At 37.7% G+C, this 24377-nt stretch overlaps 1 pseudogene; it reads left to right on the forward strand.

Moving 5' to 3' along the window:
- LOC132403379 (protein phosphatase Slingshot homolog 1-like) overlaps nucleotides 1-24377 on the forward strand; it is a 40688-nt pseudogene that overhangs the window by 13068 nt on the left and 3243 nt on the right.

Raw genomic sequence — 24377 nt, forward strand, 5'->3', positions numbered from 1 at the left:
ATGCGCCCCCTGTTCGCCCTGATGTCGGGTCCGGGCAAGCACGTTACCTGGGACGAGGAGTCCGCCGCTGCTTTCATTAAAATGAAAGAAGCCTTGGCAAACGCCTGCGAGGAGCTAACTGCGCGGACGAGCTTCCCTGGGTCCTACTCGGCATCCGCACGGCGCCCAAAGATGATCTGCACACCTTGTCGGCCGAGTTGGTGTACGGCGCACCCCTGGTCATCCCCAGGGAGTTCATACCAGCCCCAAGGGGGCACGATGAAGAACCCGCAGCAGTCCTGGGCAGACTACGCGAGCGGCTCGGCAACTTGGCCCCCGTACCCACTTCGCAGCATGGGCAGTACCCGACCTGCGTACCCAAAGACCTGCAGAACTGTAAGTTTGTGTTTGTACAAAGGGGCGGGCATCGGCCTCCGCTGCAACGGCCCTATGAGGGGCCATTTCCAGTGCTTAGGAACAAGGGGTCCACGTTCGTGCTGGATGTTGGGGGGAGAGAAGTGGTTTCCACGGTGGACCGACTCAAACCAGCCCATGTGGACGTGGCACAAATGGTCGAGTTTCCGGCACTGCGGTGCATGGGCCGACCTCCCAAACAGGGTCCAGCCCAGACTGTGGACATTGGGCGGGTGTATCGCCGGTTCTGAGGGGGGGGGTGTTATGTGGCGACCCACTTCCTAGTGCACTCGAACCAGCTCACAAATAGCCAACGCGCCGGCATAAAGGCCAGTCCCAAAAGGGCGCCAGGTCTGCTTCACCAACAAAGGGAAAAGCTCGCGCGGGACTGGGAGTACATGCCCCCTACAGCATCCGCACGTGGGACAGGACTGTGAGTACGTGCCCCCTACAGCATCCGCACGTGGGACAGGACTGTGAGTACGTGCCTCCTACAGCATCCGCGCCTGGGGACGACGGGATCAGGAAGGCTTTAAAGCAAAGCTGCAAAGTTCGAATAAAATCTTCTTTAACTGCAGTTTACCGACTCCATGTCGTTATTTTAGCGCTGTGTGTAGCACACCGCTACAATATCCCCATTTAAAATTATTAATAAAAATATCTGAAAATGTATTTTTCAGTGTTTTTTTTTATTTGAAGCAGGAGATTTACAACTACATCCTCAAGTAATGATCAATCATCTTTGTCCTGAAGACAGGATAAAGCTGGTAAGAGAGCTGCTAACTGATTACTGGGACCAAAGAGATGAATGGCACATGTTAATGATGTAGATGAGGAAATTGTATATAATATCTCAACCAAAGCTCAGTGGGAGAGTGAGGTGGATTCAGAGAGGTTCCATGGTGATTTTGGATAGATTAACTAATTGTTCAAATGTATGGTAAATGCATAAATGTGAGGTTATCTACTTTGGCAAAAACAGGAAGAAAAGTTATTTGGAAAATGGAAGATTAAAAATAGAGGAGGTACATGAAATTCTTGTGCAGCAGATGAAAGCAAGCGTAATTTGTAGCTTTTATGTACAATGTTCATTATGTACATGTACTGTCTCAGGCACATGTTAAAAATACTAAAGTGAAAATGCTTTCAAAAATAATTGTAATTTTAAAAAAAAAAAATTGAAAATGCTTTTAGAAACAAAAAGTTTCTAAATATCAAAAAATTACAATTAAGAGCAGTAAAAAGTGCAATTCTCTTAGATACAGGTGAGAATGAATACAAATTCTCTTAGGTTGTGCAGTTTTATAAGAAAACCAGCTTATAAAGCATCTTGGAGAATTTGCCACAGTTCTTCTGCAGACTTGGGCTGTCTCATTTGCTTGTGTCTCTCCATGTAATCTTGATGATGTTGAGATTAGGGCTCTGTGGAACCCATACCATATGTTGCAGAACTCTGATCTTCTTTTCACCAAAGATGGTTCTTTATCCTTGGCTGTGTACTTAGTGTCATTGTGCTGCTGCGGAATGAAGTTGGGACTGATCAGACACCTCTTTGATGGTATTGCATAATAGATGAGAATATGCTTGTATTTCTTAGCATTGAGGGTTGCATTAATTCTGACCAGATCACCAACTCTATTTACAGAAATGCAGCCCCAAACCTGCAGCAAACCTCCACTGTTCTTCACTGTTGACTGTAGACACTCGTCCATGTAGTTCTCTTAGCTCTTCTATGAACAAATTGCCTCATCAGTCTAGAGCACTTGCTGCTATTGTTCAGCATTGCAGTCCTTATGTTTTTGTAAACAGGTGAATTTCCTGGCTTTGTTTCCACATGGAGGAATGGCTTTTTATCAGCAACTCTTCCATGAAGACCACTTCTGACAAGACTTCTCTGGACTATAGAGTGGTGTACTTGAGTTTCAGTAGTTTCTGTGAGTTCAGAGCTGACAGCAGTGCTGGACTTCTTCCAGTTTAGAAAGGGTGTTGATTTGATACTTCTCTTGTCTGCTGCATTCAGTTTCTGTGTCTGATCACTGCATTTCAGATTCCTTGCTGGCAGCCGATGGGGTAGCATCTTTTTGAACTTGCTCTTAACTTACCTATCTTTTTGTTTCCTACCAGTTTTTTGAAACCTTATTATAAATCTTAATATTGCTCTATTATGTCTTTGAGAAAGACTAAAGCCTCTGCAAAAGAAAAAGAAGATGATTCTCCAACCACTTTGGAATCAGTTGGAGATTCCCTTAAAAAGCAAAGAACAGAACTCTGAGGAATTACAACATCTTAATGTTAAGTTGGACACTATTCAACAAACTCTAACTGAACATGAAAAGCGAATTAAGAAGATTAAAGAAACTTTGTTGATACTGGAAGCGGACTTAGAAGACATGAGTCAGCTAAAGACATGATAAAGGATTATCATCATCTAATGAGGAATTAACAAAAAAGATTACCAACCTGGAAAGCAGAAGCAGAAGGAACAATCTATGTATTCTGGGTCTTGAAGAATCAATTGAAGATGCCCACCCCACGGAGTTCTTTGCAAGCTTTCTGAAGCAGCTATTCCCTGATTTATTGCCGTCTGTGCCTAAATTGGACCACGCCAACCGGTCACTGGCCCCCAAACCAAAGTTGGGAGAGCGTCCTAGTTCGGTTATTTTATGTTTTAACAAATTTCATACTAAGGAGCTTTTAATACCTGTCAAATAGGAATGATCGATTACAAAGGGAAGATGATCAGATTCGTGGAAGATTACACACTGGAGGTTATGGCTGAACATGCTAAGTACAAAGAGGTCATGTCGCTGCTTTATAATAAAGGGTTTAAGCCCTCCCTTTGTTTCCCTGCATGTCTTAGAATCGTTGTGAAAAATAGTGTGCAGAAATGGCTGGGATTGGTTGAACATGCTCAAAGTTTTTGAAAGCAGAAGTTTAATTGTGTTACATCTCTTATAAGAGTAATTATCTTTTTAATGTTGGATAGAATAAGATTTTAATAAACCTGCATTTTGACCATTTATATATCTTGTTTTTTGATATTTTCTTTGATATTTTTACTACTTTATTTTTTTGTAGTTTTTCTATTTATTTTGTTTTGAAATTGTTAAAATGAATCCTCTTATGTTTTGGATTTTTGATCTAAGTTTTTTTTCTGTTTTGTCTTGGTAGGAACATAATAACCTTGGTTGATTGGAGTTTTGCCAGCAGGATTTCTTTGGGAGGGTTGTTTTTAGGGTTTAGCATGCTGACTGTTCTTTGGCTGGCTTTTTGACTTTGGGAGGGGAGGAAGGTGGGGTCTCTTTTTTCTTTTTGGAAGCTGTTTTGGGCTACCATCCAAATTTTCTGTTTGAGTACCTCATTTTATGGTTCGTTCTCTGGTTCTAATCATTTATGATCAGATCTTTTAACTCTTCTGTTAATTAGAATTTATAATGGATCAAAATATTAATCTACTTAGTTTTAATGTGAAAAGGTTAAATCATCCTGTGAAATGGAGTAAGATTTTTGCTTATATTAAAAAGTTAAGGGCCCCCATTATTTTTCTACTAGAAACGCATGTTCATAGTTGTGACAACGCACGCCTTTTTAATCGGTGGAGGGGTCTACAATTTCATTCTTCATTCAGAGCAAAATCTCGGAGCCTTGATTTTTATAGATAATACAATTTCTTTTGTTCAACATAAAGTTGTCTGTGATCCTAATGGATGATTTGTCATAATCTTAGGGAAACTAGATAATAAATTAATTGTATTTGCTAATGTGTACCAATGTGGATGACCCAGGAGTTTTTGAGCATTTCGTTTCATTCCTGCCAGCTTTGAGTTTGTATTCTTTTGTGATGGGAGGAAATTTTAATTGTTGTCTAGATCCAGTATTAGATCATTCTTCTCTTAAGTCAGCCACACCTAATAAATCAGCTTTATTTATTCAGTCCTTTCCAATGAATATTGTTGATGTCTGGCATTTTTTTTCACCCAGCAGAAAGGGAGTATTCATTCTTCTCTCATGTCCATCATTCCTATACCAGGATTGACTATTTTTTTATTGATAGTCAAGTGATTCCATTAGTTTGATCCATTGAATACAAATAAATAGCTGTATTCAACCATTCTGCTGTATTTCTATCTTTAAATCTTCCTGGTTTCACTCATATGAACAGATCCTGGTGTTTTAATTTAACTTTGTTATCTGATAAGGACTTTCAAAAATTTCTGGAGAATCAAATTACTTTTTTTTTAAGAAAATGCATTGGAAGAGACTTCTAGTCTTATCATTTGGGATGATTTTAATGCATATTTTAAGAGGACAAATGATCTCCTATACTGCATATATTAAGAAAAAAGCTAATAAGAGAGAACTGATTTAGTTAATCAATTAAAACCATTAGACCAGAAATATGCTGTGGCACCAGACCCTGAACTATACAAAATACATATTGAAATTAAAACTAAATATGATCTTCTTATAATGTATCCAATTGAAAGCCAACTTTTAAATGATAGAAGCTAATTCTATATACATGGAGAAAAAACTGGTAAACTATTGGCTCATCAATTGAAGACCTCTATAGCTAAACAGCAAATTAAATAAATTTGCAAAACCTGTGGTGATATGACAACTGACCATTTTGAAATAAATGACACTTTTAGAGAATTTTATTCTAAATTGTATAGTTCTGATTCTGTTAAAGATAATACAGCAATAAACAATTTTTTAGACCAATTAAATATTCCTGGACTTTCAGGTGATAATCGAAAGCAGTTGTATCAACCTATTTCTCAGAAGGAAATCACTGAGGCTATACGTTCATTGCATTCTGGGAAATTTCCAGGACCTGATGGATTCTCTGGAGAATTTTATAAGGCTTTTTCTTCATCGCTTATACCTTGTTTATGTTCTACCCTTACTGATTCCTTCAAGGTTGGTAGGTTGCCACAGTCTTTTTATGAAGCTTCCATTTCGCTTATTCTTAAAAAGAATAAAAATCTCACTCAATGCTCTTCATACAGACCAATCTCTTTACTCAAAGTTGATGCTAAAATCCTGACAGTTTGGTTATTAAACACACTTGGAGGATCTGGCTACAGTTTAGAAAACGGTTTATTGAAATTTTCCCTCTCTGGTCCTATTTTTTTCTAATTTTTTTAAACCATCTACGACTGATTTGTTTTTTTAGAGAATGGGATAGATTAGGCATTAAATGATTCCAGGATCTGTTTATTGGAGGGAATCTTTCTTCTTTCGAGCAGCTCTCAGTGAAATATAACCTATCAAATACCCACTTCTTTCAATATCTACAGATTAGAGATTTTTTAAGATCTAAACTACATAACAGCCCAGATAAGAACATTAGATGTAATTTTTAATTTGAAACCTTTTGATAATGGCTCAATATCTTATATTTATGGTCTGTTGTTGGGATTGAGAATGGCTCCTTTAGACAAAATTAAAAAAGATTGGGAAAAGGATTTACAGACTTCAGTATCTGATGAGACCTGGAGGGCTATTTTCAGAATGGTTAATTCTTCATCATTATGTGCCCATCATTCCCTCCTACAGTTTAAAGTGGTACATAGGGCTCATATGTCTAAAGAAAAACTCTCTCGTTTTTTTGCAGATATATCTCCTTATTGTGACAGATTTAATAATGGAGAGGACTCATTAATTCATATATTTTGGTCATGTTCGAGGCTTGAAAAATATTGGAAAGGTGTATTCCAAACTTTTTCTGTACTTTTTAAAGTTAATTTTAAGCCCAATCCTTTGACTGCCTTATTTGGTATTGTTGAGTAAACAGCTATAATTTTTGAGCCTTCTCATTTGCAGGTACTGGCTTTTATTTCTCTTATGGCTAGGAGGGCGATCTTGCTTAAGTGGAAGGAGGTTGTCCCCCCCCCAACACACATGCTCAATGGTTATGCGATGTTATGTCATGTTTAAATTCAGGAAGATTTGTTGTTAGATTTCTGATTCTAACCAAGATTTTCAAAATACTACATGGACCCTTTCTGAACTATAGGTTTCCCCCGCTATCCAAAGAAAAAAATCTGTAAAGTTACTAATGAGCTGTTCAACTTCTTAAAATTAGTTTGTAACTGCCACTGCGCTAGATTCTTGGACCATTAATTTTTTGCTATGCCAATGTTGAGCCTCCACCACTTTGGGACACTTTTTGCAGTGAACTCATGAACCATACAGATTAGGAAAGCTTGTCTGATTCCAAAGCAGTGTTGCATTGGCTGGCCACAGTTAGTGTTTGAAATTATCTTTCATTTCAGTTTGGGAGAGGGAAAATGGTACCCATTTCTGAACAACACACACAAAATGCTGAAGGAATTCAGCAGGCCATGCAGCATCTATGGAAAAAAGTACAGTTACCATTTTGACTGAGTTCCTTCAGCATTTTGCGTTTGTTGCCTGGATTTCCAGCATCTGCAAATAAGAAAAACGAGATTTTCTCTTGTTTCTGAGTGGATTTCCTATACCTGAATGCTATTTAGTAGCTCCTGTTGCAAATAGAGTATGTGAATACTCAGGAGGATATTGTTAAACTTGATGAACCATACAGTTGTGTTATTAAAATAACTTCTCAACATTGTACAATGCTTGAGGGACCAAAACAGATGAACATTGGATACAATAAATGCTGCTTTAATCAACCTCTTGGTGAAACCATTTGGAAATGTTTTTTCTAACCAGGCCATACGTCTGGAAAGCATGTCAGCTGATCGAATCTGTTATATGGTGATTGTGTATACAAATGGATGTCAGGATACAGAGGAGAATATTCTTCTGGGAATTGATTTTGCAAGCAAAGAAAGGTATGAAGTAGGTACTTGTGCAGGAGGTGAGGGTGGGTGGCAGTAAAGAATAAGGATGAGATTGAGACCCAAGAGAATATTTCTTTTGAAGTGTTTTAATATTTTGTTAAGTAAGTTGTTTGGCTAACTGAGGATTAGAAAGGAATTGAAGATTCTTTTTATCCCTATCAAAGGACAAGGGAACAGAAGTCCTCATTACATTTAAAAGTACCTTAAATACTATATACAAGCCTACCAAGGTCAAACTTAGTCCATCATTACATCGCAGAGACAGATTTTATAAGAAGAATTTGGATGACTTTTGGAAGTAGAGAAAATACAGAGCTGTGTGTGACACATGCAAGGGAGTAGGATTTGTATTAGATGGCTTTCCTGTAGCACCAAGGATACAGTATTCGTTAAAAGCTGCAAACTTCTTTGATTGAAGATGTTTGCAGAGTGCACTATTCCCTTTCTGACTGCTCCGCTGAAAAGAAGAATAAAAGGATTTATAAAGTTAAGCAAGTCACACAGTACTGAAGAAATTCAGCAGGTCAGGGGGCAGCAATGGGGAAAAAAAATGGACAGTCGATGAAGGATCCAGCAGTCCAGATAAGATTCTTGACACAAAACATCAATGATCCATTTCCCTCCATAGATGACATGCTAAGTTCCTCGAGTTTTTTGTGTCTTCATCTAAATTCCAGCATCAGTCTCTTGTGTCTCCATTGAGGTTATGTTAACAAACTAGTGCCTAATCTTAGACATGTCCTCAGATTATATGCAGCTTGGTTGTAGGGAAGATTGGGGAGATGTCAACTGTAGCACATACTTTGATGCTAGTTGGTCTCTGGTGCAGCAATACTACAGCAATTTGCATTAAGGTTGTTTGTCTCATTGAAACAAATGCTTTCTACAGCTTAAGAAGGACATTCTAACAAGATACATTAATTCTCAGTAAGCTAAAAAATATTTTAACGGTGGTTATTAATTTTCCTCAGCAAGGCTTGCACAATAGGAATGACCCTCTTTGGAGTGATACAAAAATTCACTTGGATGGAGATGGGTAAGGAACTAGTTTGCTGATTTGTTATTGATCAAGGAAAATAATGGAAATCATTAATGGTATACTCAATATGGCTTTATTGATATCCACTTGTTTACCTACAATTCTGCATTTAAAAATAAAGAATTCCTTTGTACTTTGGTGGTTTCCATCAGTTTTGAGGGTAATTTTAAAAAAAGCTTTTGTTACTCAGAATTTTCCCAAATGATTAATCTCAATTGCCGAAGAGCTGGAGGCCAAAAAAACCACATTCCTTCAAAACACTACTGGCCATAGTTTGTAAGTCTCAGATAAATCTGTTTACTCCACAACTTGGTTTCAGTGCTTTAACCAAACTTATTCTTACTGATGTGTTGTTTAGAAGATCATAAATTGTGTGTGGAGCGTTTACTTAGAGCCACAGTTTTGCTTAATGCAAAACATCTAGTGGCTACCAGATATGTATAAAAGGGAGCTCAATGGCTAATCATTTGCTTCACTCTAGAATAACTTCAATAAAAGTTCAGCTTTTTGCATTTAAGTACAAAAGGAATACATACAAACCACTGGAAACTTACTTTGATGTATTTGTTCACAGTAAATAATTCAGAAATTACACTCTGAAGATTGACTCAGGTGTTTTATTAAATCCCATGAGATCTGGATAGTGTTTCATGAATTTTTTTGTGTTTCAGTGGGTTCAAGCCAGTCTCTGTGCAAGCCATGTGGTAAGTAATACAGGTTGAAAATCTATAGTCAAGCAACCTTGGAACCTTACCAGTACTGAATCAAAGAAATTGCCCCGATCACCTTTGTCTAAGGTTAGAGGGTTAGGAGACTATCCTTAAGATTATTTGGTTGAGGTGAGTCGTGGGGGTGGGGAGGAGGTTATTGTGAGCAGGGGCAGTTAGTGCAGTATAGGGATTCGCAGAAATGAAGGAAGATAAATACTTCTCTGTGTGATCCTAATCCAGAGACAGTTGGGAAGACCTAGTTCCTTATGTCTCCAGTGATAGAACATTTCATAAACACCCCTGAAACATAGAAAGGGTCACAACTGGAAGTGCTTAGACATGTCTGGTGTCCTGCAAATTAGTCTATTATACAGTTGAACGTTATTTAGCCTGATACTTTAAATGATATTAGAAGGAAAGATACTTGATTTAGTCTGAATAGCATTCAACATCATATTAGAGTTAGTGTTCTTAAGGGAAAAACCCAAGTAAACTTTGGCCTATGCATCTTGTAACCAATTATACTATAATTATTTATTTGTGTAAATTGCAAAATCTTTAAAAATGTTGATGTTATTCTCATTTTGAATCTAGTTCAAATCTATATTGGTTATTCTTAAAAGGATAACTTTTTTTGGTAATACAGCTTAGCAGATTGAGGGAGAAATTAAAACTGATGCACCAGCACAATTTCTAAAGCACTCAGATGAACAGTTGGAACAGTTTCTTCTTTGTAATGTTAAACTCAATAGCTTATCTGAACCTATCATTGACTCTTGGGGAAAAAACTAACATAGAACAGCTCAGTAACAGAATAATTTCTAAGGAGATACAAGACTGAAATTTATTTAGCAAGGGACCATAGATGGGAAGATTTCCTTTCTAAGTCACTATCAATGAAGACGACTTCTGTAAAGCATGTATTTTCAAAGTTACACAGCTAAAAGTTTAAAGCACATCTTTTATCTTTCTTTTCAAGATCAGCACTACAGGTTCTTCACAAATCCTGTGAAATAGCTCGTAGATACAATTATTATCCATCAGGAATTGCTTTGACTTGGGCCAGTTACCATGAGAGCTGCATTAAGTCAGAGCAGAGTTGTATTAGTGAATGGAATACAATACAAGATCTCCAGTTCATGCGGCCTGATTCACCCCTGATGTTTATTGATAAGTGAGTGAAGATTTAAGCTTCAAAGCTTTAATAGTCCTGAAAATTTTTATGTGGTCTGGTTGAAATTGTACCACTTTTGGGTAACTTTAGGAGTGGCAATGCTACTTGTTTTTTATTGTCCTATCCATGAAGCAAAATTAGGCAGATTGGGATCAAAACTGAAAAAAGTCAATGCCATATAATATAATACAGGACCCAGTGACACCTCTGTTCTGTTTTCATTCGGAATATGTTGTATTTTGGTTTGCATGCAAAATGGATGTTATGTTTACTTCTGTACATCTTTTACAGACCAACGGAAGGTGAACCAACTGAACAATTAATAACAAACAAATTAAGATGCATAATAATGAGCAAAGATTTGGAAAGTGTCACTTCTAAAGAAGTAAGAAATTAAGTGATACAAACAAATTTCTTCAAATTGCAGAAATATTATTTTGGAATAATATTAAGTTACTGATATTAATTTACAAAATGGTTTTGGAAGAATTTCTGCACATTTAGAACAAAGTTTCCATTGAAACATCTTACGTTAGTATTTGGTAAGGAGGAAAACATAGAGAGAGGATAACAACACTGGTTTGTGATTGTTCTATCAAAGAACTATTGCAGACCGCACGGCACCCATCGTTTTCGTGTCTTTCAGATCCGAAAAGGAGGACTTAAATCTTGAAACAAAAAATGCACACTTTACATGTAAAGTTTCAATGACCTCGTGTGTTACTTCGACAGTTTACAGATGCAAAGATGTAAATCTTAATTCCTGGTCTCCGCTGAGGTTGCTGATTTCATTTGAACAACAGTTAGGCACGTCAGTTTTCTTCCAGTGATCTTAACTGGAGAAGGGATCTAATCAATCCAATTGCCCAATGTAATCACAGTACAGTACCCTGGTGGAAAGTATACAACTAATGTATGGTGAAGATCCACTTGGGCTCCGTTGAGGTACACTCTACATTTAAGTTCATTGCTTTATATTCATGCACACAAAGAACTTCTGCTTGAAGCTTTCACTCTTTGAAATGGTATTGTTGGGGTAGGAAGGAAAGTGAGAACAAACAAAACAATAAATATGTAAATTATTTTATAGTAGCTGTAACCAAAGATTTTTGTTCCCAGATTCAGAATGAATTGGAACAACAAATGAATTGCAACCTGAAAGAATACAAAGGATTTACTGATAATGAATTGCGCATTGTTTTAGGACAAATGGATAAAGCTTCTCTAATATTTGATCATCTTTACTTGGTAAGGATTTTCCTTAGCTATTCTGCAGATTTGTTTAATTGCAAAGAGGTTTACCTCAGTACAAAATCACTTTTAGAAGAATACATTTCTGATATTTCCAGCAATATGAATTACTTGTGCCTTCTTTTACAGCATATCCACTGTTACCCTCCTCCCAAAATCTATTTTTGCCCCATTTTCAGAATCCAGTTTATTATCACTGTCTTATATGATGTGAAATTTGTTGTTTTACAGCTGGAATATTCTAATTTTAATGCCTGGAATTGCTGAATGTTCTCTTTGCAAACAGATAAAATATATATGCCTGAACAACACACAAAATGCTGGAGGAACTCACTAGACCATTAGAAATTCTGATTATAGTTGTTGATACCAAGCATATGATGGGGGGGGGGGGGTTTCAAATTTATATTAAAATCTTCATCTTCTGATCCTGAAAAAATGCCAATTACAAGAATTACACTCTTTAGCAAAAACAGAGTACAGTATAGGACAGGTCCTTTGGCCTATCGTTTCTGCTCCTGAATGTGAATGAACAATTGATAAATCTGGAAAAAAACTGGAAAGGTTGGTCAACATCTGAATGAATAATCAACTTTAGCTATTTATAACTCACTAAAGTTAAAGCTGCACACACACACATTCTGCCATAACAGCTCTTTAAATCTTTAGAATCAATATGTACTGCAATGCAAGTTTAAAAAGTAAGCCTGTCTTTCTCATAAGTTTTGCAAATTACTGATATTATGTAGAATTATCTAAGTTGAAACAAGTAATACCAGTTGTGAATCCATCAAATGTATTAGGAAATGCAACCATATTAACATGTTCATATGTGTGGTTAAAATCATTGAGTGCCTAATACAAGTTACAATTAAACAGATTTTGTTTAAATTTATTTATACTCTGGTTTAGATCCAACTCACTTGTCCACACCATCCTTTTCCAGACATGGAGACTCACCAAGATCTCCTGTGTACCACTGAGTACTGCATCAATTTTAGGAAATCAAAGACGTTTCTAAACAGTTCATATAGATTTAAATAATTGGTAATTTTAGTGGGGGGAGAGTCAAAAACTAAAAATGCTTGACCATTGTCAGGAAATAATTAAAATATTAAGTTAACCACTTACTTCCACTTGCCTTTCTTCACAAATTCTGTAATCCCATTCAAGTGTATGAGGTTGTGGTTCTTACACCAACAACCCTAGAGTAAAGCCAAAGGGACAGAAGTTCAGTGCATCTGGTCCTTCCACCCACACACCCACACCCTTGAACTCACTAGCAAAAAAATTGACATCCATCTCATCTCAGAGTTCAGTGTTTAAACACACTGCACATATGTTTGAGATGTCTGAGCAGTAGCTTACATTTGGCTAGCAGCTGTCTACAGAACCTGATGGGATCAAATATAGGTTACTTTGGCAAACATGCAGGAGTACTAGGTGAAGTGGCAGGGAATTACTGGACTGATGCTCAATTAATATGAATAGTGGAACATAACAGCAAGCATAGGTCAATTGTTATGGGAGACATTGTATTCATATACCTGCCCTGATATTGAGGCACTTTTTCTTTTGTTTATTAAATGCTAAGAAGTCAACAACAACGGGGACTCTGTCCTACACCAGTTTTAGCTTTGGTGGGAGAAAGTATGTTGAAATATTGCTCCTGACATTACATTAATGTAATCAATCAGTTTCCAAGTGCCACTGTCTTTATTGCTTTAAGATGCTCCTTAAAATTTTTTGTACCTGAATATCTCCTGACATACCTTATGAAACAAAAGTTGACAGTAACACTGCTGTGAAGTATCCTGAGATATTTCAGTATATTATGTTATGAATGTACCACAGCTCTGAGGGGCTGGAATCGGTGACTGGAACCACGGAAACCAGCTTTTAGCTAACAACGGGGAAGCCCACTCCCCTGATTCAACGGATTCGCTTCATAAAAGACCTGGGCAAGTTTCTTTTCTCACCAATCTCTCTCTCTCTCTCTCTCCAACAAGTGAAAACCCAGCGGTCCCCCCCCCCCCCCACCAAAAGGCTGAAGCCTGCAGGAACTGAGTGACTTTTATATTTCCATTGGACAATATATTATCCCCTAGACCATATATGTCAAACTCAAGGCCCGCGGGCCAAATCCGGCCCACGGTGGAATTATCTTTGGCCCACAAGATAATATCTAATTACTATTAAAGCTGGCCCCTTATGGCGTATGATATGGCTAATGCTGAATTTATTCAGGTACCAGGTTTTCAGGGTTTTTAGTGTTTATGTGGTTTCCCTGGTTTATTTCCTGAATATCATTAATGAATAAATTTTTTCTCTATTAGAGCTGGCCCACCGGTATATTGCATGCACCACTAATACTACAAATCCCACAATGCACTGCCAGTGCATTTCTCGCGCTTGCCTTACTCCCTCATCAGCATCCTTATGGCGCTAGTCACATGTGGTCAACTTTCAGCTATCCCTCACCCCAAAAATGGCTGAACGAAAGGTGGACTTTGAAAACAGGGGTTTTCAAGGCAGGTGGGAGGCAGAGTATATGTTCACAGATATAAAGGGCAAACCTGTTTGTCTTGTGTGCGGAGACGGTGTGGCTGTAATTAAAGAATATAACGTAAGACGACACTATGAAATGAAACACCACGACAAATACAAGCATCTGGACAAGAAACAGAAGCCCGCGATGTGCGGTCAAAAGAGTGGATTGGTGGGCAGGATCCGGGAGAAGATGCGGGAGGAAAACGGCGCAGGTGAGCTGACAGCTTATCACTGCATCATACACCAGGAATCATTGTGTGGCAAAGCCTTGAAAATAGAACAAATAATGAGCACCATAACAGGAACAGTTAACTTCATAAGAGCCAAAGGTTTAAATCACCGCAAGTTCAAGTCGTTTTTGGTGGAGTTGGGTTCAGAATATAATGATTTGCCCTATCACACAGAGGTGTGATGGTTAAGCCAAGGAAAAGTGCTGAAAAGATGTTTCGAGTTGCATGAGGAGATCTGTCAGTTCATGGAAAGCAAAGGGAAAGACACAACAGAGCTTCGGGATAAAAAGTTGCTCTGTGAAATGGCGTTTCTGTGTGACATCATGAGCCATCTCAATGCTCAACCTGCAGCTTCAGGGGCGGGGTCGTGTGATCACAGACATGTACGCTGCAGTGAGGGCTTTTAAAACCAAGCTGCGCCTGTGGGAGACGCAGATGCAGCAAGAAAACTTCAGCCATTTTCCGTGTTGCCAAACTATGAAAGAGCAGGTTTCTACCGCAGTGTTCCCACGTGCAAAGTTTGCTGAAAAACTTAGCATACTTGGTGCCGACTTCACACGGCGATTTGCCGACTTTGAAGCCCAAAAAAGCAGGTTTGAACTGCTCAGTAATCCATTTGCAGCTGACGTGGAAAGCGCACCAACCAACATACAAATGGAGCTGATTGAACTCCAATGTAGTGACACACTCAAGGCAAAGTATGACTCAGTGGGCGCTGCACAGTTTCTACGTTTCATTCCCGACACAATGCCCCAGCTGCGTACCCAAGCTGCTCAAATGCTCTCTATATTTGGCAGCACATATCTGTGTGAACAACTGTTCTCTTTGATAAAGATAAACAAAACATCACACAGGAGTCGTCTTTCTGATGAATACCTTCACTCAATTCTGAGGATTTCCTCAGCTCAGAGCCTGACTCCAAACATTGATGAACTTGCATCCAAGATGAGATGCCAAGTATCTGGCTTAGACTGGTGTGAATCACAGAGTGTTGGCCTGTGGAAAAATGTTTTCATTAGAAATTACTCCAGAAAAGCTGCAGATAAAGCCGTAAGAAATAAATGCAACTGATTTTTTATTTATTTAATGTTCAATGTTGTTTTTGTAGGCAATAACCTAAGCTTTGTTAGTTCCAGGTTAATAGGTGTAATAAATTAATTTCAATAAGTTTTGCAATAAACACTGAACCAGTCTGGCCCTCGACTTGTACCGATTTTTTAATTTTGGCCCACTGTGTATTTGAGTTTGACACCCCTGCGTTAGGTCTACATTTGTGTTTGCTAATGCTTGATTTCAAATGGTTTATTAATGGAAAAGGTATGGCTCGTTGCCTACTTTCTTGTAATCTACATCTGTAAGTTAATACCAATCATAAAAAGAATGCTTGCTAGGCAATCTGCTTCATAAAAAACGAAATTCGTAAAGTGAAACAATTTTAGATATAGCAGAGACTGAGACACATGAGAGCAGGTTGAAAAAATGAAGGCAACGAAAGCTGTGGGAGCGCGCGCGTGCACAACTGATCCGGCCCGCATGAAGTCGCATTTTTCTCAATCCAGCCCGACACCTAAAATGAGTTTGACACCTCTGTCCTAGACAAACAATCGAGCTGTTTCTTATTGATGGTTATTATTAGACCCACACTTTTAGATTGAGTAGTGACGACGTATATTATCTGAATGTCTGTATTAATCTTATTTTTGTGCCCCTTCATAAATAAAGACTTTTAAAAATAGTACAATCAGACTTCAACGGACTTCTCTATCTTTGCTGGTAAGTGATCCAGTTACGGGATTTCGTAACAATTAAAAGTATTATATAAATGCTAATTGTTATTTTAGTGGTATCTTGAAGGAATTCACCTGACCACACACTCAGAAATATTAAGTAGAGGAAAGCAGATTTAGCAGTGCTAGTTTTTATTACAAGAGTGGAGTTTAATGATAATATATATTTTGGTTGATTTAAATAAAGCAATATTTATCTAAACAATTAGAGCCAAAAAATGCTGAAATCTTTAAGGATTATTATTCATTTACACAAATACATTTAAGAATGTCTGCTATTAGCACTTGTTCCTGAAATAGGATATTTAAATAATCTTGCATTGTCTGGATTGCAGCCAAGTGTAGATTTGATGACTACCTTAATACAATAAAACTCTTAAGCAAGAAAATTTTCTAATGCCACTATAATGGCCTGGTACGGGATCACCAATGCCTTTGAGCATAAAATTTACAAAAGCTGGTAGATTTGGCACAGTACACCATGAGTAAAACCCTCCCAACCATCGAGCATGAAATGTTGCCATAGGAAAACAGCATTGGTCATCAAAGATTGTCAGCTCCAAGGCAATGCTCTTTTTTTACTGCTGCCATCAGGTCGAAGGTACACATGCCTCAGTACTTGCATCACCAAGTTCAAGAATAGTTACTACCCTTCAACCATCAGGCTCTTGAACAAAAGAGGATAGTTACACTTATTTAAGGACTTTGTTGTATTGTTAATTCATGCTCGTTATTTATTGCTGTTTATTTTTATCTTCATTTGCAGTTTGTTTACGGTTTACAGATCCTGTTTACAGTGACTGTTCTATAGATTTGCTAAGTATATCCACAGAAAAAGAATTTCAGGGTTGTATGTGGTGACGCGTAGGTACCCTGATAGTAAATTGGAGGGATAATTATATCTGAGGAAGAATGGACAATAATATGGAGGTATCAATGGAAGTGTACCAGTTCACAGAAATGGAGGGAGTTTGGATGGAAAAACTTGATAAGATATTTTATTACACCCTCTCAGAAATCCCATTATGATAGGAACTTCCCTGTTTGCTGGAGAAATTGTGAAAATCAAAATGCAAACCATTATCATATTTTCTGGGAATGCCCCGTTATCAAAGGAGGGGGATACACAATGCCCTGCAAGACATCTTTAAATGTGAAATACCCTTAGAAAGTAAGACCATATATTTGGGGTACATACATCAAGAATGGTTGAAAAGAGATAAATATTTAATGAATATTTATATTTATGCTGGTGGCTGGTAAAAAGACTTACTAGGAAATGGTTATCACGGGAGAGCCCAACCTTAAATGCATGGATAGAAATTACAATGGACATTTACAAAATGAAGAAGATAACAGTTTATGTTGATCATAAGTTGGAACAATTTGATTCATACTGGGGGAAAATGGTTTAACTACATAACACCTCATTGCCCTGATTTTATCTTCACAAATCAATGAATATGTTGTTAAAAAAAATCACTCCCCACTTGTACATAGTTTTCTCCTTTTGCTTGTTCTTTCTTTCCTCTTTCTTATAAGATAAATATTTTCCTCAGATAAATATTATGTGGAGATTTGTGGCATATATGACTATATGATATATATGTACAATATGATGAACTTCAATAAAAAATACATTACAAAAAAAAGAAAAACTTAATTTATAAAAATTACCTTCTAGCATGTTTAATACTTACTGAGTTATAAGAATGAGTATTGATATTTTTACAGCATCTGTTGTGACTAGTGCAATGATTAAAATAGTTCTCAAAAATAATTCTTATATTTCAGAATGATTGTAGTCATTGTCATTTTAGGGTTCAAAGTGGAATGCTTCAGATTTAGAGGAGCTTCAGGCTACTGGATAAGGGCAAAAAAAAGTATACTTTCAAGTTGCACTTTGTAATTGCTGCATTAGCTCTTAAAACTCAGTCTTTCTATTAATTGACACTAAAAACTGTGGGGAATCAGAGATACAATAGTTCCTGCACATTTTACCTGTATAAGAGACCATTACCATCTGCAAATGAATGAAGAGCTCTCCCCGGTTAAGAAAGGGGTTAGTTTCCTGAAGAAAGTATTTTATGTGAAAATTCATATAACGGGAGGTAGAATAAATCCTTGATTTTCATTGGCAATGCCGATTGCCATTGGAAGAAAACATGTCAGAATATAGTCAATCTCCTTTCAGTGAAGATGCTGTAAAAAAAAAGTAAATTTTAAATTATAGTTGTAACATCTAGATGTCATTATATAAGCTGAAAGCTATAAATTGTTAATCTTATAGAAATTGTCTCAAAATGGCAGAATGCAGAGACCAGGGAGTTCTTTTAAATTAATTGTATTGTGGCGACCCATTTCCTGGCACATCTGAACCGACTCACAATTAGATAGCCTACGGGGGTTTGCGAGCACAGAGCTTTGGAGCCTCTGCGCCATGGGGGGCAGGTTGAGGGAGGCTTAAAAGTGAGGCTGAAGATTTCGAATAAAGTTTTTCCTTCGACTGCAGTTACCGACTCCATGTCGTAATTTTAGCGCTGCGTGTAGCACACCGCTACAGTATCTTGTTTACTACACAGATTCCATTAACTCAATCAAACTGATTGTTAAATGCTACTGGTTTTCATGAGCCGGTGTGGAGAAAGAGAATCGAAATGTGTCCCCTTGCCTTCATTGAAGCACATGACAAATTTTATGAAACAAAATCCTTCAGACTAACAAAGATCCATTAAGTGAACGCTTACTAACTGTGTACACAAACACATACAGACTTCGTAGGAACTCTTGATTTCTCCCTCACCCCACCTCATACAGGGTGTTTGAAGTATTTGTAAGCAACAAACAGCTGTTCAGCCAATTTAGTGCACGTACAAAGGAAGGTCCAGCATTCTGAATAAAGAAGAAAGACTAGCTTTATTTGTTGTATGTACATCAAAACATGCAGTGAACTGTTATTTGCATCAAGTCAAATCAGCTAATATTAAGCTGTGCAGCCTGCAAGCATTGCCATACTTCTGTTACCAATATAATATGCCCACAATTCCCTAACACTAACCAGTATGCCTTTGGAATGTGGGAGGAAACCCACACAGTCAAGGGGAAAGCATACAGGAAGCAGTGGGAATCGAACTTCCATCTTACAGTTGGCACTCTAAAACATTGCACTAACCGCTACAATACCGTGTCATCCCATGTGCTGAGTAGTCACATGCTGGTGCTGTTCCCATTTTCTAGATATTCCAGTTCAAGATCTAATGTATTTGCTTTCATTGCTTTATGTCACACTGTATCATCATTTGAGGTGGCTGGTTCTTCTTTGAAACAATAGTTTGGAAGCAAAATGATTATACAGAAATTTCTCAACAGTTTTTCTGGTCTTTGCAGTGTTGGGTACATCTTAAATGTAACAAGAGAAGTAGACAACTTCTTTCCTGGATTGTTCTGTTACCACAATATACGGGTAATTGACGAGGACTCTACGCACTTACTGGCATATTGGAATGACACATATCACTTCATAACAAAAGCCAAGTAGTTAAAAGATCAAATTTTTTATGATGGCAAAAATAATCATTCAATTACAGATTACAGGATCTAAGTAACTGGATAAGTAGATTTATCAATTATTCAGTGTACTATAAGCAATAATAGTTGTTGTAGTTGAGGAAACATGAAAATAGATTCATGATATTAGGTGAGAATTCCTCAAAAAATACCTTGAAGAATACTTTAAATTCCTGGGTGTCACTATCTCAGGCCATGCTCTTCTCTAGTTGTGGTCATCAGGTAGAAGGTACGAGTGCCTCTGGATTGGCATCACCAGGTTCAAAAACAGTTACTACTCCTCAACCATCAGGCTCTTGAACAAAAGGGGATAACTACACTTATTTAAGTACTTTTTCAACTTGTTATTTCATGCTTATTATTTATTGCTACTTATATCTGCATTTGCAAAGATTGGTGTCCATTGTTTACAGTTACTGTTCTATAGGTTTGCTAAGTATGCCCACAGAAAAAGAAAAATAATCTCAGGGTTATATGTGGTGACATTTATGTACTCTGATAACACATTTTACTTTGAGGTTTGAGGAACTACTGGTGAATTCTAAGACTACTACTTAGAGCAGTGAATAACAAGTATTTGGAAAAGCTATTAATAGTGGCAGGGTGGAGATACATCCCTACTGAAGGAGGTGTAAGGTGCTCCTTCCCTCCGCCAGCCCACAGGTCACCTTTGGGCTTAGTCCCCTGATTAGGGTCACATGAAGCCATTGGAGCAGATGGTGGATGGTCATAATGAGCAATTGGTGAATATTATAAGTCCTGTTTATGCGACCACTGACACAAGGTAGACAATCTCTGAATGGCTGGGGTCACCCATCCTGTAAAGACACTGCCTAGAATAAGGCAGTAGCAAGCCACTTTGTAGAAAAATTCATAGCCTTGGAAAGACTATAATTGCACATATCATACAACACAGCACATAATGATGATGATTAATAGACTCATAACTGTAAGGGCTTAATAGTGTAAGGGCTTCTTTCTAAAACTGGGGATGGGGAAGGAATATAATTTGAAGGTTTTTGAATTATGGAGTGATTTGTTTTCTATAGTTCATTGTTGTTCACTTCCTGCTTATCAACATTTAAACTTTATATTTCACAGGGAAACAAGTTTAGTGTAAGTCACTTAAATAAGTGTTTGAGTTGAGTTTTCACACTTTTCTGAAGGCGATAATTGTACTTGTTTAAAAGACTGTGGAGTAGTTTAGAGGATTTCTAGAGATTATGCAGAAAATGTGTTCTTGTCCAGATGAATCGTGCCGCCCAGTTTAAATCACCAAAAGCTTTACATGTTTAAATGCATTTGAGTAGAAGCAGTTTGTAACAATTATTATATTTCTGGACATATTCTTGTATAATTGGAGTGCAACTTTGAAGAAGTAAGTTGCCTTATAGAGAATAACCCATAGGATCTTAATATTATGGTTTGTGAAATGCCACTGGTAAGGATTGAATAAATGCCTATTGTCATGTTAATTATTGTGTAACTCTTGCTGCTTGGAGGTTGGATCTTAACTTCATTATATATGGATAGTATAATTTAAAAAGTAGAGATCATAAAGAAATTAAACTATTCCTAAAGTCAACATTAAGTATATATTAATGATTAGAAAATAATCGGAAACTTGCTGTATAATGTTATTGATCATTTATTGTCTGTTCATCACTGTGTTCATTGACTTTGATCCTATACCAATTGTAGTTTTAAGTGGTAAATATTTGTGCACTTTTCTTAAGCTGCTATTTACACTAAACCTTTTTTGTGTTCAGGTAAAGCCAGTCCAAGTCTCTGGTGCACTGCAAAATGGGTGTCAGTTGGTCTGCATCAACTGTCATTGCATATGCAATGAAGGAATACAGGTGGTCACTTGAAAAGGCTTACAAATATGTGAAAGAGAAACGGAGTATCATACAGCCAAATGCAGGGTTCATGAAGCAGCTTGCAGAATATGAAGGCATTTTAGATGCTAGGTAAATAGCAAACTGTAAACACAATTATCATCAATGGCAGTGCTGCTAAAACAGAATTTAGAATGCAGTGGATTCCAGTTAATAGACACATTGGGACCAGTATATTTTGGCCCAATTAAGCAGCTGCCTGAATAAGCCAAAGTTTCATGGAAATAGTTAAAAAGATATGAAAAGCCAAGCTACCATTTAACTGAGTAAAAAGCTTTTTTAAGAGTCTTCCCTCAGTGGTTGGTAAGTTGATGGAGAAGATCCTGAGAGGCAGGATTTATGAACATTTGGAGAGGTATAATATGATTAGGAATAGTCAGTATGGATTTGTCAAGAGCAGTTGTGCCTTACAAGCCTGATTGAATTTTTTGAGGATGTGACTAAACATATTGGTGAAGGAACAGTAGTAGATGTAGTGTATCTGGATTTCAGCAAGGCATTTGATAAGGTACCCCATGCAAGGCTTATTGAGAAAGTAAGGAGGCATGGGATCCAAGAGGGCATTGCTTTGTGGATCCAGAACTGGCTTGCCCACAGAAAGCAAAGAGTGGTTGTAGATGGGTCATATTCTGCATGGAGGTCGGTGACCAGTGGTGTGCCTCAGGGATCTGTTCTGGGACCCTTACTGTTCGTGATTTTTATAAATGACCTGGATGAGGAAGTGGAGGGATGGGTTATTAAGTTTTCTGATGACACAAAGGTTGGAGGTGTTGTCGATAGTGTGGAGGGCTGTCGGAGGTTACAGCGGGACATTGATAGGATGCAAAACTGGGCTGAGAAGTGGCAGATGAAGTTCAGCCCAGATAAGTGTGAAGTGGTTCATCTTTGTAGGTCAAATATGATGGCAGAATATACTATTAATGGTAAGGCTCTTGGCAGTGTGGAGGATCAGAGGGGTCTTGGGGTCCAAGTCCATAGGACGCTCAAAGCAGCTGCGCAGGTTGACTCTGTGGTTACGAAGGCATACGGTGTATTGGCCTTCATCAATTGTGGGACTGAGTTTAAGAGCCGAGAGGTAATGTTGCAGCTATATAGGATCCTCGTCAGACCCCACATGGAGTACTGTGTTCAATTCTGGTCACCTCACTACAGGAAGGAAGCGGAAACCATAGAAAAGGTGCAGAGGAGATTTACAAGGATGTTGACTGGATTGGGGAGCATGCCTTATGAGAATAGGTTGAGTGAACTCAGACTTTTCTCCTTGGAGCAACAGAGGATGAGAGGTGACCTGATAGAAGTGTATAAGATGATGAGAGGCATTGATCGTGGTGAAATGGCTGCCACAAGAGGACACAGGTTTAAGGTGCTGGGGAGTAGGTACAGAGGAGATGTCAGGGTTAAGTTTTTTACACAGAGAGTGGTGAGTGCATGGAATGGGCTGCCGGCAACGGTGGTGGAGGTGGATACGATAGGTTTTTTTTAAGAGACTTTTGGATAGGTAGATGGAGCTTAGTAATTTCTAAGGTAGGGACATTTTCGGCACAACTTTGTGGGCTGAAGGGCCTGTATTGTGCTGTAGGTTTTCTGTGTTTCTATGTTTTTAAGTTAAATTCAGAAAAATTAGAACACTATCAATGCTACTACAGCACTATAAAACTGTATCAGTTCCTAATAGTTATCGCCAGAGGAATTCATCCATTGTACCTGTACGCTGCCATGTACACTTGTTTTTGATTGACAATAAAATATACAAAATACTCACAAGCACCTAGTACAGATAATGAACTGCCTTCATAATTATTTCGATGATTGCATCCTCCAAATTTTCAGTTTCATTGCAGCATTCAAGATGATAGTCAATACGTTCAAAGTCTTTGTAGGTCCTATCTTGTTGAAGCAGTGAAATCATTTCATTTTCAGCTCCCCATTTCTTGTACTGCATCTCTAAGCCTGAATGCTTGAAGCCACAGTGAGCAAAACAGTTCTAAATTGTTTTGCTGCTTATTTCTCAGCAACCATCAGTGCCAAAAATCACTGCTTTTTGTACAAAAGCACATACAGTCGAGGCTATTTAAAAAATGCTTGCTCTAAGTATTGTGTAGTGTCTAATGGCCTCACAACTGCATGTGACTGACACTATTTAGCAAGTCTTCAGTCCCAATTAAGCAGCATAGTGTCCCAAATAAATGAAGGGAACCCACCAAAAAAGCAGCTGCCCCAATTAACCAAAATCCACTCTACTTATATCCCTTTCATATTTTTAATATCACTCTCCAGTTCATTTATCTAGTTGATCTGTAGAATTTCTATTTCATGCTTAGTTGCTATCATTGAAAATTTGCTGAAACACCCAATTCGATGAATTTTCAACTCGTTGTTAACTGTTAAGATAGGCCAATGGTTTCAACTTCTGACCTAAGCCTTTGTGTTCACCATATTTTGAGAGTCCAACTGGGGAGATGTAAACACAAATCTTTGTACTTGGTCTATGTAATGACTGGGCTTAAATAATACATGAGGAGAGCATTAGTGTATTCTTTGCAAGATAACAAGTTGGGTGTTGGGAATATATTTGAGATATGGGGAAATAATATGTTAATTGTAAAGTATCAAAATTGCTAAGATTTTCTTTGTATATAAGCTATGTGATTTAGACTCCTGGGAAAATCTGGTTATTTGTATGAAGAACAAGGGCTTTTTTGTACTCAAAAAAAGCCATGAAATGTTGAGAGATTGCTGGTCTGACAAAAATGTTATATTATTTTCCTTTAATTTTCTTAACAGATTCATTTTCCATTGAATCATTTACTCGCACCCCATGTGAAACTTTAGGATATTACTATTGTTAATAAAATTATGTACAGTCATATTATGAAAGAAAGTTTTGTCAGATTTATTACAAATCTTAAGGAATATAAAAACAGATTAAATAAGAAGGCATATGC

The sequence above is a fragment of the Hypanus sabinus genome, chromosome 13 (genome assembly GCF_030144855.1).
Source record: "Hypanus sabinus isolate sHypSab1 chromosome 13, sHypSab1.hap1, whole genome shotgun sequence".
NCBI lineage: Eukaryota > Metazoa > Chordata > Chondrichthyes > Myliobatiformes > Dasyatidae > Hypanus > Hypanus sabinus.